This window comes from Rhinolophus sinicus, linkage group LG14 (assembly GCF_036562045.2).
Source record: "Rhinolophus sinicus isolate RSC01 linkage group LG14, ASM3656204v1, whole genome shotgun sequence".
NCBI lineage: Eukaryota > Metazoa > Chordata > Mammalia > Chiroptera > Rhinolophidae > Rhinolophus > Rhinolophus sinicus.
In genome coordinates, this window is record NC_133763.1 from 13,645,395 (window position 1) to 13,665,190 (window position 19,796).

The following is a 19,796-nucleotide window of genomic DNA, read 5'->3' on the forward strand; positions in this document are numbered from 1 at the left end:
GTAAGTGTTTTAGTTAAAGGCTGAAACATTCCTGTCTGAAATGGTTCCCCTGGCATCACACTCAGCAACTTTGCCCCATGAGGCAGCTGAGTTTACCACCTCTGGTTAACACCACCTAGAAGAGGAGGCAACGTGTGTACACTTAAAAGCATAACCCACGATACAGGCAGCCAACAGGAAGGACGAGATGATGGTACAAAAAGTACGTGCTGGGGGAGGTAGGAGGGAAGGTTCCCTGGGAGCCACAGTGCAGGAACAGGGACATTCCCTTTGCGGTTCCCACCGAGGAACTGCCACTTGCCTCAGGCCCACACTTGACGGGGACGGGACAGGTGTCTCAGTTTCCTACAGCTGCTGTGACAAGTTAGCACAGACTGGATGACTTCGAACAACAGAAGGTATTCTCCACAGTCTGGTGGTTGACGTCTGAAATCCCGGTGTGGTAGGGTGGGTTCCTTCCAGCAGCTCCGAGGGAGAGTCTGTTTCTGAGGGAGAGACTTCCTCTTAGCTTCTGGTGTTGCCGGCGATGCTTGGGTGCCCGTCTCTGCCTCCATTACCATGGCGTTCTCCCGTGTCTGGGTCTTCACAGGGCGTTCTTCTCTTTCTGTGTGTCTGTCTGTGTTTGCTCTTCTTAGAAAGATACCAGCCCTGTTGGATTAGGGCCCACGCTGCTCCACCACAACCTCATCTTAACATCTTAATTACATCTGCAAAGACCTTACTTCCAAATAAGTCCCATTCACAGGTACTGGAAGTTAGGACATATCCCTTTTAGTGACACAATTAAACCACGACAACAGGACCGTAGTGTTGGGCAGATTTGGAGGTTTGGATATTTAGGACTATTCAATGGGCTTTTGGGAAATGTTTGATAACCAGATTTCCAGAGGGAGGAAAAGCCCTAGTTTGTAGTGTTTTCAGATTTTTGTGATGTAAATATTCCCTCCTAGGCCTATTTCAAGCTACCGACATGACAAAAATATGATGACAAAATACCACAAAAATTAACCATGTGTGGTCCTCATACACTGGTAACTAATTGGCTCCAACGTTCCATTGGGTTTATTATATTAAAAAAATGTCAATGGCTAAAAGGAATCATCCATTATAATTTGTTAAAGCAAGGTCTGACCATTAAGTTCACAAACGCAACCTAGAAACAGTGCTACATACCTCATTGCTGAATATCACTACGGTCACCTTCGAAGCTATGCACCAACGCCAGTGCCTAGTCCACCCTTCAAAGACATTTTGGAACTCTTTTTCTGGAATGGACATCAGAGCTGTCATCATATTACCCTTGATGTCCTGAATGTCATCAAAATGTCTTCCTTTCAATATTTCCTTTATCTTCGGGTAAAGAAAGAAGTCATTGGGGCCAGATCAGGTGAGTAGGGAGGGTGTTCCAATACAGTTATTTGTTTACTGGCTAAAAACTCCCCCACAGACAGTGCCGTGTGAGCTGGTGCATTGTCGTGATGCAAGAGCCATGAATTGTTGGCGAAAAGTTCAGGTCGTCTAACTTTCTCCCGCAGCCTTTTCAGCGCTTCCAAATAGTAAACTTGGTAACTGTTTGTCCAATTGGTACAAATTCATCATGAATAATCCCTCTGATATCAAAAAAGGTTAGCAACAGGTGTACAACAAGTTCGCAAACTTAATGGTACGACTTCAAACTTAACTGTCCTTTGCGTACTGAGGCCAAGATGCCCCTACAACTTTTGCTTATCTATATGTAAAGTGATCTATTTGTATATAGTTCATATCAAATGTTAACCGTGAGCTTGCCTCCACACCATTCTGGTTCCTGGGCCTCCCCATCCTAAAGCAGCATCAGCAGCATTCTCCTCCCCGACACTCTCCCCCCGCCTTGGATTCCCTACCATCCACAGGTTCCTTGTCCTTCCATGGCCATTGCCAGGTCTGAGAACTCACCCATTTTCTCTAAGGGCCCTCGCACTTGGCTCTCTCTCTCCCTGTACCCCGAGTCCTGTCACTGACCTGGGACCCTTCAGCTCCCATGAGCTCCTCCCAGCCGGCACCCTCTCACTCACAGCTCCTTGCCCTACTCGGTTACCTAGACGTCCTGCAGCTCTCAGGCCTTTAACTCCGGCCTTGTGCTCTCTGCCCACCATTGCCCACCTCGCCAGCTAGCTCCCCTGGACACGTGGCACTTACACCGCACTAACACTTCCCAGCCCCCCAAATCTATCAGCTGTGTCCCTTTCAACCCTTTCCCTGCACAGCTTCTACTCCAGCATCACCATTGCAACTGTTCCCTTGTCAATACCCCTAATTCCTTGCATCGCCACAGCCGACACTCAGTTGTCCATCCACTGCTGAGGCAGATGTTGCCATCACAGACCCAAGGTCTCCAATGCCAGCTGCAGCTCTGCGTCGCACTCTTCTGTGTGTCCCAGGGGGACCCTAGTCCTTTACCATTTTCCACCACTCTCCTCCAATCTCATGCCTCACTTCCAGCAAAAGACACTCTGTTGTATATCACAGGAAAAATATAGAGTATTGTTAGCAATGCATTTTCACGTAAGTTTGTTTCACCTACACAACAACTGAGACAAGTGGCAAGGGAAAATATTTTTATGCCCATTTTACAACTCAAGAAACTGAGGCTCAGAGAAGTTTCATGTCAGCATCAGACAGTTATTAACAGAGCCTGGGTAGGAGCACAGATCTCCCAGTTCCAAGAATCTCAGGTCAAGCAGTGAAGTGGATGACATTCAAGGGCGCCAGTGAGTGCTTGGCAGCCAGGACGAGCCCCTGGCTCTCTGGGTACCGTCCAAATTCTTTATGCAACTCTAAAGTGTGCTGCCTTCTCAACAATGGCTCTATTGCTCTCAAAGCACCTGAAGTCCATTTACCCTTTATATTTGAAAAATTAAAAAGTAGAATGCTCTTGAAAGCAATAAGCAGTTTGATTTTCCTTCCTTTTGAAAGTTACCACCAAGGATTGTTTCCTTGTGTAAATGTTGATCTGATACAGTGTTCTCAGAGCCGTGGCTGCAAAAAAGCCTGCTTGTCCTCAGCTCCTGTCACCTGGTTCACAGGCTCTTGAAACAATGCCAAAGAGGAGATGGAGGGAGCCAGCCCAGGGGTCTAATCTAGAAACATCATCCCTGAAGCCTGAAGGTGCCATGGTGAATCCCGGAGTGGATCCCCGCGGACTCACAGGAAGCTGAAGTTCTATAAGTACATGGTACAAGCCAAAGCTACGTCCTTCGGGGTTGGAGGCCATCGTGAGTGACTCGCTGCAATTCCAGACACACAGGAACCTCAGCTCTTTCTTGGGCCTTCCAGCAAAGCATGTAGACCAAAGAGAACCTGCTTCTGTTAATACAAAAGGACCTCCCACCCCAGGTTCTCTGTACTATGTGGCTTTGTCTGTGCTGCAGACATCACTGTCCATCACTGTACATGGGGCAGCCGTGTGAACAAGGTGCTGACCTCCCTTGTCTCCCGGTGCAGTCTGCCCCTCAGACGCTGCCTTGGGGAAGTGCTGCTCTGCAGCCCGCCTCCACTGGGCCAGGCTGGAGGCTGCCCCATGCGCACCCCACCAGAATTGATATCTATGTGTACCCCGGAAGCACGGATTGGAAGACAGATGACTTGGCTTCTAACTGTGAACTTGAGTAGGTCACATGCCTTCCTGTGTGTCAGATTCCTCCTCTTCAAGACAAGAGGCTTGCTATGGCCGAAGCTAAACACGGCAACACTGGAAAGACTGCTTATATGAGGTCTGACAAGTAGGTTCATGAACTCATCCTAGACAAAGTGCTACATAGTTCATTGCTAAATATCACTATGGTCACCTTCAAAGTATTCCCCTTGGGAAGCTATACACTGACGCCCGTGCCTAGTCCACCCTTCAAAGCAATTTTGGAACTCTTTTTCTGGAATGGACATCAGAGCTGTCGTATTACCCTTGATGTCCTGAAGGTCATCAAAATGTCTTCCTTTCAATATTTCCTTTATCTTCGGGTAAAGAAAGAAGACATTGGGGGCCAGATCAGGTGAGTAAGGAGGGTGTTCCAATACAGTTATTTGTTTACTGGCTAAAAACTCCCTCACAGACAGTGCCCTGTGAGCTGTTGCTTTGTCGTGATGCAAGAGCCATGAATTGTTGGCGAAAAGTTCAGGTCGTCTAACTTTTTCATGCAGCCTTTTCAGCACTTCCAAATAGTAAACTTGGTTAACTGTGTCCAGTTGGTACAAATTCATAATGAATAATCCCTCTGATATCAAAAAAGTTTAGCCACATCATCTTGATTCTTGATTAGGACTGACGGAATATTTTTGGTTGTGGAGAATTGGCCGACTTACATTATGCACTTTGATGCTTTGGTTCAGGGTTGTATTGTTACACCCATGTTTTATCGCTGGTACTAACATGACCCAAAACATCGTCTTGCCTCTCCAGAAGGTCTTGGCAAACTTAGACTCTCCTTGGCTTTTGTTCATCTGTGAGCTCTTTCAGCACCATTTTTGCACATACCTTTCTCATGCCAAGATTTTCAGTTAAGATCTTCCTATTTCTATTATCGATGTTTACTTGGTCTGCTATGCTTCTCACAGTTAGCTGACGATTTTGATGCACAATTCGACAAGTTTTTCAATGTTTTTGTCAGTTCTGCTTGTTACTAGACGCCCTGACCTCTCTTCATCAGTGATGCGTTCTCTCCCCTCAGAGAAATGTTTAATCCATTTGTACACTACCGTTTTCTTCATGGCCTTATCCCCATAAACTTGGACTAACATGTCCCTGATTTCACTTCCACTCTTGCCAAGTTTAACAAGAAATTGAATGTTTGTTCATTGCTCTAATTCAAGCTCAGATATTCTCATGACAGCACACAAAACACACAATAACAATAATGAATTCCACTCAGCAAGACACCACCACATGTTGACACGAACACAGCTGTGAGACACTGGTATACGCAGTTTATAAAACGTTACTGAGCTGTTTGTACAGTGCTGCCAATGTGAGCACACGGTGGCAAGTTCGCATACATAATTGTCAGACCTCTTACTGTCAAGACAAGAAAGCTCCAGGGGAGCGACACAGAGAGTGCTTCAGGGAGAGGCGCAGAGGAGTCTCCTTTGAACAAAACCGATCAAGGGGTTTACAGTAGGTTTGCCACTGGACAACGTTTCCTGCAAGTGCTGGTGGAGATGGAAAGTAAGGCATGTCAGGCATGAGGACCGAAAGAAAGGAGGGGAAAGCCCAGGCCTGTTCCATGGGTGAATCAGCAGACAGCACACACCTGCAGAATTATTGATTCATGCACGTTTTAAGCTGGATTTATGAGAAGATTTGGGGGAGGGGTGGAACAAGACTGGACTGGCCCAGGGGGACATTTAAAGCAATGTGGGGCGCTCTTGGTGGCTCTGAAGACAGTGCTTTAAGAGAGATATCTCAGTTCCCACCTGTGGCAGCTTCCGGTGTCCCTGTCATCCTCTCCCTCCCACGACAGAGTGGGATGATGAGGCAGGATAGACAGCCTAGGACGCTGACAACCCCCTCCAGGGTACAACTGAGGGGCCTCACTGGTTACACAATAACAAGTGGCTGTACCCAGCACCTGCAGCTGGAGAGAAATGAGAACCAGTTTCATGCAGCGAGACTGATCCCTATGATGGGGATCTGACCTTTAGTGAATTGTAGTGTCACTTGCATTGCGGTTACTATGACTCCCATCATGCATCTGACTCCATGACAGTTCTGGAGGAACCCAACAAGGAACAAAAAGCGGGAGACAGAGGGTCCCACCCAGGGCGAGGAGGTGAATGAACTACATCAATGGGATGTCACCAATTCCCTCTCCGGGACGTATAAATACCCATGCTTGGACTTCCTCAGTGCAGCTCATTCTCCGAGTTTGCCTCACTTTCCGCTCCAGTGTGTACTTTCGTTTCCAATAAATCACTTTCATTTTCCTGCATCTGTCCCGCTCTTGAATTCCTTCTTGTGCAGAGACAAGAAGCCAGTCACCACGGCTCCGGGTGGAGTCCTGTCCCAGTTATTCCCCGGGAGCCTCTGGCGACAGTGGGAAGAACACAGAGTCTTTGTGAACATTACGTGATATTCTCCCCACAAAGCGAAAGCACGTAGTTTTCAATAAAGGGTAGGACTATCCACGTTCTGTGGATTTCCTCAGAGGCACAGCACAGCAGCACAGCAAAGCCCTCCTACCAACTCCAAGTCGCACTCAAGTCCCATGTGTTCAGACACGTGAAGACAGAAATGACCTCTCCTCCCCACTGCTGCCCTTAAGCTTTGACCAACAGCTAATGCCTTCAGACCTGTCCCACCCCAAGGCCAGAGTCTCAGGGCCTGTGGGAATGCAGTACCAGTCCTGGGAGGCAGTGATCACACAGTCAAGAGCACCAGAGTACTAGGTACTAGGTACAAGAGTACTAGGTCGAAGTCATGTAGATCTAGATTAGAATCCTGGCTCTGCCCTTTACTAGCTGTACTGCCTTAGACAAGTTACTTCGACTCTCTGAACCTCAGTTTCTTCATCTCTAAAATATACAGACATTTGTTAAATAAATATCTATTGAGCAAATGGGAATAAGACTGCTTTCCACATGGGTCTTTGTGGCAATTAAATGAGATAATTACTAAGCCTACTGCTGACATAGTAGGTACAATTGCTAATTTTATGTGTCGACTTGACTGGGCATGGAGTACCTAAATATTTGGTCAAACATTATTCTGGATGTGTCTATGAGGGTGTTTCTGGAAGAGATTAACATCTGAATCAGAGGACTGAGTAAAGCAGATTGCCCTCCCCAAGTGGGTGGGCCCCACCCAATCAGTTGAGGGCCCGAATGAAACAAAATGCTGACCTTTCTACAAGTATGGCCATGTGCCACTTAACAACGGGGATACATTCTGAAAAATGTGTCATTAGGCGATTTCCTCGTTGTGGGAACATCAGAGAGGGCACTTACATAAAGCATACCTCCCCCAGTCACGGGCAGGAGAGCAGTGGTGGCAGGGGGGCAGGGCATATCTGCCTTGGCTGGTCAGTCTGGAGATGTGCTGTTTCCTGATGGCCGGGGAGGGGGGGGGTCTCAAAATGATTCATAAGGAAAGGAAAGATGCAGTCAGAAGAAACTATATGTTCCACGACTTTGTTCCAGGTGGGGAAAAGGACATAGGGCTCTAGGGAACATTTTCTCTCTTCTTGTACGGGCCATGGTTTTGAGAAAGGAGAATGAAGGAAGCAGTCAGCTAGCTTGGGACGGTGTCAAAGGACACGATTTGGTTTTCTGTGATGACCTTGGCTACCAGACAATAGACACCCTGCAAGGAATGCCATGAAGCCTTTGAGAACCATCAGTGACCTGGAGGCAGGAAATTTGTCTCCTAATCACAGCTTTCAACTAAAACCCGAGTTGGGGAGGAAAAAAGGGCCCAATTACAGCTTATACTATAAAAGGCAACAGAGGATACAATGCCCAACAAGTCATAGAAAGACATAGTAGGAAGGCTATCAGGAACAATACTTGTAGGCACGTATGTCTATTTACCAAGGTTTATTGGACACCTCGGTATCCTGGGACCTTAACAAATGAGTGAGATCCAGCCCCGTGTCAACTGAAGTGTCCTGTAAAAGCAAAGTGTCTGAGAAGCTCTTGATCGGCCTTGTTGGAAATTTCATCTCTAAGAAGGAAGGAAAATCTCTGTTACTCTGAGCTTAGTTTTGACTCACAAAGAAGTAGTCCCTGATTGGCAGTGGGGCTGTGAGATTTTACAGTTTATAACACCCTTACTGTGGCAGGAGAAGTACAGGACTTTCAAAGCACATTTCACAAATTTAGAGAAAAGATTGGTTGATTTGTTGCTCAAGGAATATGAATCCAATAAGCCAAATTGACGCTACCGTCGCAGAGACTCAGGAGAGGGAGAAAAGTGGTAGGATGCGTTACATCCATGTGGCTGCAGAGAGAGGGCTCTTACTTCTGATCTGAAAAGAGATCTGTGTGAAAGGCGGAAGGAGAAAGTGACCCAGGGTGAGAGGAGACCGTGCGTGGTTTAAAGCTGCAGGCACCTCAGGAGCTGTGGATGGGGGGCAAGAATAAGGACAGGCAAGCACGCTTTCAAACCATGTTTGACTTCAACAGTCATCACTAGAGGCTGGTGAGATGGGTAGTGGTAGGTTTATATCCACTTCAGATCACGGAGGAAAAGAACAGAGACCGGGATGGGACAGAGAACTGTTTCTCATAGCATACCTTTTTATCCTTTTTTAAAAAAAACTATGTGCACATAGAACTTTTCAATTAAAACACTTGTTTTCATTAAGCTATGTTTGGGACAGGATCCACAGTGCTCAGAGGGGCCCACTGCCATGAGCAGCTGTGCCCTGTCAGCATTGAACACCCACCTCTATGGCCTTGCATGCCATCTGCGGCCAGCCATCCCTTTCTGGCCATCCTCCATTTTCTCTTTCGAAAATTACGTTTACCTAAGCCAAGAAATCCTAGCTGCCTCCTGTTTCCTACAGGTCAAAGTCCAGTTTCCTTAGTTAGGTATTAGTGAGAAGTGATATTGTACTTCCGGACCCAGCCAGGAATCTGGCTGTCTTTCTTCATCTCTCCTCTGCTTGATCCATGTGGATCGCCCACCCAGGCCGAATCAGCTCTCCTTTCAAAGCTCTCTGAAGTCCACCCCCATCCTTTCTTCCCACTGTCACCATCTTAGACCAATTTCATCATCTTCTTGGTTCATCCTGCCAGCCTCCTAATGGATGGTTCTTTCTCAGGTCTTTCTCCATTGCCATCTGTTCTCCATACACTGCGTTCTCTTAAAATGCAAATAGTATCCCATAGCTCCCCTGCTTCTAACCCTTTAGAAAGCTGCCTACTGATCTTAACCTAAAATTGCAACCCCTTTGCTGGGCAAGCCTCTGCCTCTTTCTCTAGTGCCATTTCTTCCCAATTCCTCCCTCTCCACTCAGACTCAGTTTCCCCCAACTACTGTACATCATTCGGTTCCTTCAACACACCATTCTCTCTTCCCTCTGAGTCTTTGCTTGGGCTATTCCATCTTAAAACATTCTTCTACTTCCTTGTCCCTTGTCTTCCGGTCCCACCTGGCTCAGTACTTCAGCATAAAGGGTTATAAATAATAAGTATGTCATGAGAAAATCATAAATAATGCAGGAAGGAAGCAGTCTCCCCTTTGAGGAGGAATTATGCAGGAGTTCCATAGTGAGAACAGCTGCAGGAGTAAGACCATGGAGGCAACACAGTGGGGGCAGGCGGGAGAGTGGAAAGTGCGGGGATCCTTCTGGTGCGTAAGTGCAGGGAGGGCTGGAAGAAAGTGTGGCAGCAGGGAGAGGAGTGGCCACGCGACGCCAGGAGGGTGAAAGACCTCAAAAGCCAAGCTAAGGGGCTCAGTCCTCATTCTTCAAACAATGGGAAAACTTGAACTGTTTTTACATTGGCAAGTGACAATCTCTAGTCTTTATTTTAGAAAGATGTGGAGTGAAATTGGGGAGATGAGTGATCTTAGGGAAAGATGATGAGAGCCTGGCCCAGGGCAGCAGCAGGCAGAAAGCAATGGATTCGAAAGAGAGATGGAGATACGACCTCCTGGGCTTGATGACCAAATGCAGAGGAGAAACCTGGGAATCAGAGAGGACTCACGCTAGTAGCCAGAATAACTGGAATATGGTGAGTCATTGGCTGAGATGGGAATTGCAAAAAGGAAGCAGGTTTGGAGGAAGATAATGAATTAGGTGTGGAACACGTTGACTTGATAGTGGCAGGTCAGGAAGCTCATGTCCATAATTAAAATCAGACACAGCCCTGGTGACGGCACGCAGGGCCTTTCACAGAAACCAACTGTTTCATTCTTCCTGGTGCGGCATGTTTCCATGACTCCTGATTTCCATGTCCCAGCCAAACCATGGGAATTGTCTGCCTTGCATGCAAAGGAGTTGTAAAAGGACCGGGAGAGTGGAGATAAGGTCTGTGAGTGGGAAAAGACCGGGCCCAAAATTTGCACTAGAAAGTTGTTTTTCTCCCCAAGCTGGTGTCAGTCACTGCTCTGTTTCTCTTCCTTCAAGATTCCTCTTGAGCCCCAGCACCGCCATGGTGAGCAACCCAAATGCCCTCTGCCCTGCACTCAGCCTCTGGGACACTGAAATCCAGTGCAAACATTTTTCACATGTGCCATCTTTCTGTGCTTTTGAATTCTTCACAGGTGTATACCTTATCTTCCTGACTAAGTTCTGAATACTTACAGGGCCCAATTTATGCCAGACATTTCATTTTGTTATTGCCATAATGCTTGGTACGTATTACGTTTTCAAAAAATACAGATTGGATTGGAACCAACACTGGATTCATTTGGGAGACACAAGAGAAAGGACAATAACTTCCTTGAGAGGACAGGGTACAAGAGGTCGTATGTTGGTTAGAGACGTGAGCCGGTATCAGTAACTAACACACAAAGGAACATACCCTAACATAAAAGAGTGCTTTCCCCTTGTTCTAATAATAATGATTTTGCATTTTAAATATGCTTAAAAGGACGAGGCTAATACTGATGATCTCATTGTGAAGTGAGTTGTTTTCTCAACTGGCTAAAAGTCTGTTTTCCTGGGACCACCTTTTGTTTATAAGAAATACTGATAAAATAAGATAAAGAGCTGGTCATTTACAGTTAGTTATACTCAGTTGTACTAAATAGTGCTCAAATGGCAAGGCTCAGTCTTTCATTTTCTTTTAGTTAAAGGTCCACTTTTGTGGCCATCGTGATGTTTGGGCCACTTAAAAGAACGGTATTCATGACTCTGCTCATGGAATAATTCCCTGGGCAGAAGAGGGGGGACAACCTGAGTTTTAGCAGCGGCCGGATTGTGCCCTTGACATGATGTTGGGGATGGGGGGCGGGGGGAGGCGAAAAGGAAGCAAGCTGGTTTGCGTTGTCAGTTGACAAGAACCAATAGGCTTATGACGGCAAAGATCCCTCCAGCTGCCCTGCCACCAGTTTCTGGCACTCTACCATCAACGTCGCTATTTAATATGGGATCCCCACCCCCTCATTAGGATCACCCTTCACCCTGTACGGGCGCACTAGAAGAATGTGACTTATGACTCAGCTTTCAAAAGGGGGTGCAGTTAGGAGTAGGAGAGGAAGTGGCTCAAAAGTGGATGCGCCTCTGTTCTCGGGAGCAGCATGAAGCATGCCTCTGGAGGTTGGCAAAGACAAAAGGAAAAGGCTTCCCAATCCTGCCAAGTGCTGGGTTCCTGCTCCTTTGTAAGCATACCTCTCCCCCTTCTGAGGTTCCCCAGGCACGGGGTAAACAGCAGGAGAGCTCCTTCTCAGCCCTGGTAGCATGTTGGTTTTGGGTCACATTCCTTTCCAGACTTTACAGGCCTAGGGTTACAAAGGCCTCATTGCGCAATTCTTAGGAGACTGGGCATGGGGGCGGGGCTGGGATGAAGGGGAGTGTCCTGAGTATGTCAGACCCAGGTGTGGCCAGAGGCCAAGATGTCCTACGTGGTGGCAGCAAGAATCAAATGGCTCAGGATGTGTAGCGAGGTCACTTTCTTTTACTTTTTTTTTCTTTCAAACGTCTTAAATAAGACTTGTCAGGATGCATCTGATAGGGTAATTTGACAGAAAAGCATTTCAAAGTTCACTTGCATACCTGTGTTTCAGTTTACTGGAGAGATTTGAGAATTCAAAACCCACAATGAAGAATCTGAAACTAAATCTCCTTTTACCACTCCGTTTTTCACAATCGGCTTTCTCCTGCAGTTTTATGTTGTATGTGCAAAATTACTCAATATATTACACAACTTTTGAAATTAATATGGAAGCTGAAAGATATTGCCACAGTCCTGTTTAAACCCTCTGTCATGCTGGAATGTTCTGTCCTGTTGGTAAACATTTCATAATTCTCCTTTATTAAAGACAATTGGTGTAGAAAACCAGAAACATATGGAAGAACCTTACAGAATATACAGTTTTCAGTTGGTTAAAACATAATCTAGTGGCCTAAAATATATTCACCAGAACGTTAGAGCTGACGGATATGAAAATAAGATCTATGCTTAGATTCAACAACTCTTCATTTCATTTTCTTTCAGATTTGGGGACTTTAGGCTGATATTAACCTTTTCACTGCATTAATTGATTTCAAGTTTGTTCTCCAAAATCCACATAAAATAATTACCGTATTTATATTTTTAAGTAAATACAGTTAAGGTGCTACATTTTTTAAAAAAATAAATGATTCCTTTGAAGTATAAAAATTTCCTATTGTTATTCATTCTTGAAAAACACAAAAATATAGAAAAATGTACATCTGCTTTCCTAAACTTCCTTTCTGGAATACTGAACTCGTGAGGTAAAGTCAAATGCCGCAGTCAGCGGCATGGAAATATCATTCAACTGTAGATGAACGTCACAGTGAAAATGTTAATATATTTGCAATGAATCCAATCAAAAAAGGCTCTGAGTATCCGTAGCTAGGGAGTGCCTGAGCTCAAACTTACAGGTTAATTGGAGATGCAAGACATGTATAGCTCTACACAAAACAAACCTGGAGAAATCTAAGGCAGCTCCTAAAATATCAAGATAATTCCAAGTGAAACATTAATTCGTGGGATAAGTCAGGAAAGGCTTATATAGGAGACATATTAGGTAACAAGCTTAGTTCAATGACCGTAGATGGTATGTAATAGCCCCACACCTGCCAGATGAAGTGTTTCCATTTACGTATCACAGATTATACACACACATACACATCAACAAAGTGATCTACCTAAACTGAAAAAGGTAAGGCTAAAGGAAGCCTGTATATTTATTATAAAGCAAAAGCTTGTTAATTGTATAAATGCTTCTTTGTTTCCAATAGACTACTTCTGTTCAGGCCTCAAGTCATAATAGCCTGTCAATTTTCCTGAATTTATTTTCATGGTTATTTCGGCCTTTTGGATAGGGTTTTTGAGTGCTTTTTCTTGACCTTGACCAAAGTTTGTTTTGTTTGTAGCTGTGAAAGCTAAGAGTGCTTACATAGAGTATCTAAATTTATCAATAACCACATCAAGGTGACAAAGTGAGATTTCCTCATCTCAGAATATTCTAACTTGGAAATTAAAAGAGCTCAGATATGAACTGATAACTTCATTCAGCGTGAGTTAGGGGACGGAAGTACTGGAGAGACCACTAGACTGAGAGTGAGAGGACTTACTTTAGTCCCCAAGCCCGCACTGACCGCTCAATGACCGGACAGCACACTAACCCTCTCTGTGCTGGTTCCTCTTCTGGAAATGAGGACGTTAGAATGGATGATCTCTTAGTTCCCCTCCACCTCTGAACTTCTGTGGTTTGTGACTAACACAATGGTCAGAGAACATTGCAGTCAATAAATATACATGTAGAAGACTTAGGACATTCTGTGTTTTATTATTTTAGGGTAAACCTCAACTTAGTTTTCATTGACTATAAAATGAACAAAGTCTAAAAACTGGACCAATGAAGTTTCAGTTTTCAAGGATGTAAGCGGTTGGATCTTGATCTAATTATGAAAACCATAGAGGCTTTTCTAGATGGAGAATGAATATATGCTAGGGTTAATGTGTGAGTACATTTTATTTTTATCCTGACCTCTGGGCTTATCTACATGCTTTGGGTTATTACTACTTTTACAGTGTGAGCGTACTCCTGAGATGTATTTATTCCTGATGTGCTAGAGGCCAAAAGGTGCTGAAACTGTGTCCTGTGGATAGAGATGGGGTCTCTCCTCCCCTTGTCTAGTGCTGCTGGGGTCCCCCGTGGGTAACTAATCTACTGGTCAGAGCACTGGAATGCAGCTTCCTCTGAGGGACGTGGCAATAAACTGGGATCTGGCAGGCGAAGCTCAGCGTGCTGCCTGAGCAGGACGCACTGGCTCTGGGGTCGCACTGCTGAGACCCAGGCCAGTGCAGCTGAGTCAGGGCCTGGCACCCACCCCGCGTTTCGCTCCGCTCGTAAACAGAGCAGCTATTTGCCATCACTCGGAGCCTCTCGGGGCCCCAAGACTTCAGGAAGAAACAAATACTTTCTGAGCCAAAACCCCAAGGCAAGGTAAAGAAAACAAAACTGCATCCCCAGCGATGATTTCACTGGCCTGAGTTCCTTAGAGGAGGAGCTGGAGATGGTTCCAGCTGAACTGTTTTACTTCCCACCCAGAAGGCCCTTCTCTTTCACTGTTTATAGGGGGTGGCCTTTTGCCTTTGAAGCCTGGAAATTTCAAAACCAGACTTTAGAATCAATCATGGTTGCTAACCCATAATAACTTTTGTTTCCTCCTTTTATTACTTTTGTTTGTATTTTTGTCCTAGTCTATTCTATTAAACTACTTCTTTCAGTTAACGTATATTTAGTTTAGTTTATTCTTCTCTGTCATTCTGGGAAGACGTTATTAAAAGAAGAACATGTAGATAAAAGAATAAACATCACTGGGGAACAAATACAAACTACTTTAGAAAGTAATTTTACAACTGAGCTCTTGAAGTACTGGTGCCGTTTGCATTTTCCCAGTGGTTGGGGCTACCAGTCTTGGAAGTGTCCTTGTCGTCTGGCTTCCTTACAGTAAGGCTGGCTGTTGGGAGGACGTGCCCCACTTGTCCTTCTGGTGTGACTGCCTTTGACCTTTGCTCTGCTTATTTGGAACCTCTACGTTTCCCTAAAATACCTGGCACATAGTCTCTGCTTATTCCTAAGTCTGGAGACACTTGTTTAGTGAGCCTCTCCTTCTGTTTAGACACCAGCTATTCCGTTCTGAGCTTAGCGAATGGCACGTACCTGAACTGCAGGCATGGCTGGCTGATTGCTTCTAACTCTGTCAGGTAGTGTCCCACCTCTAATACAGCAGTAACTGAACCTCCTGTTACCTTCCCCTACTCAGTAGCCAGGCTGAGCGAGCGCTGAGTATTGTGATGTCACAGAGTAGGATCCCTGCTCCTCCAAAAGGCCCAGGAGACCCTCTGGCTGCAGCACTTCCTTTCCTGCTCGCGGTGGGAGGTTGGGAAGGTCAACCTCCTAATTTCTAAACTGACCCACAGAATTACAGAATCTTACTGTGGGCAATGATCTTGGAGACCCAGTAACTAGATTCTAACTAACCCCCTTAATTTACCGGTGAGGAAATTGAGGCCCCAGGTAGTTAAGTGGGAGAATTAAACCTAAAACCCAGAGCCCTTCTTGAACACACTACACTCACACTGAGCTCCACTCTCTGGATTTTGTCAATATCACGTCTTCTGGTAGACAGCTCATGAGATGGTTTGTACCTGAATCCACCCACATCAAGAGACCATTCAGATAATTTGCATTATGGGACGAGAACGGTCTCAGTGAAGATCATTAGTTTTTCCAACAATCTATAGGTGCCAGGAATAAGCCAACTCTGGTGGGGGCCTTAACTCAGGAATCCTGAGCCACCAGACAATTCTAGATTAACAAGTAATGTGACTTTTGAGTAAACAATGTTTTCAATGAGATTTCACGATAAGGAACAAAGCTGGAAAGCCCAGGATGAGTGTTGGCTGCGATGCCGTGTCAGGTTTTAGTATTTGTTGAGGAGGGAATGGGAAGGAATGATCAGTAAAGAAATATTCTCACTAGAATTTCGTTCTTTCTTAGTACCCTTCACTTTTCACTGCCCTGATAGGGTATTAAAAAATTACCTGCATTGCATGAGATGACTTATATCTATCAAACCAGGGAATGGTGCTCACGGGAATCTCTCAGGAGGGGAAAATAAATTGGACTTTTATAATACCACAACCAACATTTTATATCATGCTGTAGCATTTACAAGCTGTATTTACATATATCATTTCATTTAATCATCACAGCTTAGTGAGGTAAACTGTTTTATTTTTAGTACAATTTTATGTGTGAGAAAATTACAGCTTAGAGAGGTTGTGACTTGCACATGATCAGAAAGCTCATTAAGTGGAAAGAGTAACATTAAACTACAAATCAGATCTCCCAACCGAGCTATTTTCCCCACCACAGGGCTTCCCCGGGATGGGAGGAATTGTTATTTGGTCCCAGAACACACTTGAAGGCAATTACATTAAGCAACCCTTTGAGTAACGGAGAAGAAATTATTCCCGTGGGTCATACGTACTGCTTTACTGACCTCCTAAATGTCATCATAAAAACTTGGAGATATGGTTAATGAACACTACTTTCAAACTTTGAAATATTGTAATCATTGCCCTTCCACCTGACAATTCCACGTCTGTGGATTCTCCTAAGGGAATCATCATGGATATGAACAATATTTAGCCACAAGAGGCTCTTGGAAGCATTGTTTATAATAGAAAACAAGTTAAAAGCTCAACATTAGAAGAGTGTTAAAATGGATTATGATTAACTCATGCAAATAATGTTGTAAATGAGATTTTCCAAAATTTAATCAGGCATGTGCCATCTTTGGAATATTGCTATCTGCACTAATATCTACTTAACATTTTCCTTTAAGCTAACTCCCACATTGACTAAAATCAGAGGATTTAAAGGTACATACGTAAGTGGAAATACGGTATAATTACCTTAAATGTCAGATAACAATAAAAACAAATATAAAGAAAACAAAGTAATGCTATTAATGCTTCGATTTGGTGCAGAGTACCTGCACAAAAACTGGACTGATTTAATCAAATCATAATTTCTCTCACAAACTTCAGCTTTCTGCATTAAAAACTCTCTTTTTTTTTAACCACTGATATTCGAGGTCTGACAATGAAGTTCGCAAACTTGTTGCAATGATGTTGCTAACCTTTTTTGATATCAGAAGGATTATTCATGATGAATTTGTACCAACTGGACAAACAGTTAACCTAGTTTACTATTTGGAAGTGCTGAAAAGGCTGCATGAAAAGTTAGATAACCTGAACTTTTCGCCAACAATTCATGGCTCTTGCATCACGACAATGCACCAGCTCACACGGCACTGTCTGTGAGGGAGTTTTTAGCCAGTCAACAAATAACTGTATTGGAACACCCTCCCTACTCACCTGATCTGGCCCCCAATGACTTCTTTCTTTACCTGAAGATAAAGGAAATATTGAAAGGAAGACATTTTGATGACATTCAGGACATCAAGGGTAATACGAGGACAACTCTGATGGCCATTCCAGAAAAAGAGTTCCAAAATTGCTTTGAAGAGTGGACTAGGTGCTGGCATCAGTGCATAGCTTCCCAAGGGGAGTATTTCGAAGGTGACCATAGTGATATTCAGCAATGAGGTGTGTAGCACTTTTTCTAGGATAAATTCGCGAACTTAATTGTCCAAACTTGTACAACAGTTTCAATAAGGCGAAGAAATATGTGTGTTATTCCAAATCTCAGTTCTGTGCATTTATACATACCTTGTATACTAAATAATTATCAACTTCCAAAAGTGACCCTTTGATGTACCTCAGAGAAGAGCATAGCTGTTGTATGGACAGTTCATATAGGAAAATTCATACTAACTCTCTGTGATTTTCACTAATAGTTCTCAGGAACTGTGTACTGCCTAGGGAGATTTAGACATTGGTTGGTGTTTTTGGATGTTGCACTAATTGGCGGTTCGCAGTACCACTGGCTTTGTGGGGCAGGGGCCAGCAGTGTCAGCCAGCCAGTGATGCCAGGCATGGCCCCACATGACCAGGAACTGACTGGTGATTCCAAGTGACTCTAAATGTCTTACAGAAAATCCAAATTGGTGAAAAACATACTGAGCCAGACCTAAATGTTATTCATAATTTGTAATTCCTTAAGCCAGACCTAAATCCATTTACCATGTAAATGCAACGTTTTTACACAGCTTTGATATATGCCAATTTCCCCAGAAATGCAGCTGCTTCGTACATCAGGGAAAATCATACTTTATTTTGTTCAGAACTTGACCAACAGTTGTTCAAAATTTTGGAAAAACAACATCACCCACGGCCTTGCTGCTGCTGGTGTTTGAGTCACCCTGAAACTCATCTGTATCCGTCTGCACTTGCAGCTTCGCACTCTCAGCGAATCTCCCGCTGGTAGTCAAACCCAAGCATTTAACTCACCGAAATGTGTATTCTTTTACACAAATTATATTCTTTTGTTTCTCCTTTGTGTCCAAGGTAGGGCATTATGTTTATTTTTATTAAATTATGTACATGGTTGGTAGGCTACCGATGACTCTCATTTCAGGATTGCATAAGGGGAGTTTAAATTTCATCATTAAAAGGGAACACTGAGTCTCATAGGCTTGAACAGCACTCAGCAATTCCAGGAAGCTATTGTATACGAGACAGTCACAGGCTCGACTAAGGATCTCACTGTAATTCACATGTTCTTCATAAAGTCAATTAGCCTTTTTACAAGCAACAATAACTATAAAACTATAGGTGAATGTACTCGTTACATTTTTTAATTACTCACACCAAAAAGTGTCACCATTAAAAATGTTTAAAATGTGTTCATGTACCACCCAAAAAAATCATCTCACTCGTAAACTGTGGCTTATCTTGCTTTAGGAAATACAAGATTTTTCATGTGAATGATGTAGAAGAATGAACACAAGATATTAGTGAAACAAACAAAAAAAAAAGTTGCAATAAAGTAGGTACCATTTTTAATAAAGACATATACTGGGGAAAATTTGAAAGATACCTAAAATACTAACAGTAGTCTGATGTAGTCTCCTATACATCAGACTAGGAGACCACATCAAAAGTGTGATTCACATCTTTTGCTTGCCTGCCTTTTCTAAATGTTTTAGAATGCACATGTATTGTTCTTAAATTAAGAAAAAAAGAGGCTGTTTAAAATATATATACTTAGGAGATGAAATTGGAGGCAAATGTGGGACATCTCTGAAGTATCTGACCTCTTTAACAAGCATTTTTACTTTGCTATGAAAAAATCTAATCATGTAGAAAATAAAACACAGAAATGTGGAAAGGAATATACTTGTAAATATAATGGATGACTATCAATTCTTTCTCAGTTGAAACAGAATTATTATAGATATACATTTGTATATCATAACTAGCTAAACAGCATACGTGTAAGGCCAATAAACAGCATGCACCTTGCTTTTTATTTATTTGGTATCCAAAAATGTTCATTACCGTATTCTTCTACCATACAAAGTGCAAAGACCTAGACAGCAAGCAGAGCATCATTAGAAGCAGCATAAAATGAACCAACAATTTCCCTACTTTCATTAATATTTTCAGTAGTGTCCATGGATTAACTAGTTCCGCAAACTTCCTTTAAAGGTCACCTTGCTTGGAATAGAGTATTCTTACAGCAGACTATGCAAGGATGGAACTCCCTATCACCTAAAGTGATCTTTCTCTAGCTATCATCTCATAAAAAAAATAAAAGTAAAAAATAAAAAACAGCTGAATCCTCACTTGTGTTTTATCTTGGCTGAGCCTGTACTTAATCCTGTCCATTCTGCTGATGTATGGACGGCACTGCTTCTCCTTTACTATGGGTTTCTGGAATGAAACTGCCACACACCTGTGCAAAAGTTCCCTCTGGCAGTGAGTTGAAGGAATATCTTCATTCTTCCAGCTAAATGAAAGTTATAGGTATTTGGGAGTCAGAGTTCAAAAGTTTCTGCTCAGTTTTGGAGGGGAATTTTATGGGGAAAAATATTAATTTTGTCAACACAGCCAAAATTTCTCAAACTGTGGTCTGCAAGACCACATATACCAGAAACACCCACATTGCTTTTTTTTTTTTTTTAATTCATGTTTATTCCCACAAAGCTGTC

The 19,796-nt window shown here is 43.6% G+C and overlaps 1 long non-coding RNA gene across 1 annotated transcript in view; it reads left to right on the forward strand.

Moving 5' to 3' along the window:
• Positions 1 to 19,796, forward strand: part of LOC109434019 (uncharacterized) — a 38,285-nt gene that overhangs the window by 281 nt on the left and 18,208 nt on the right. The gene's annotated exons all lie outside the window — the stretch shown is intronic.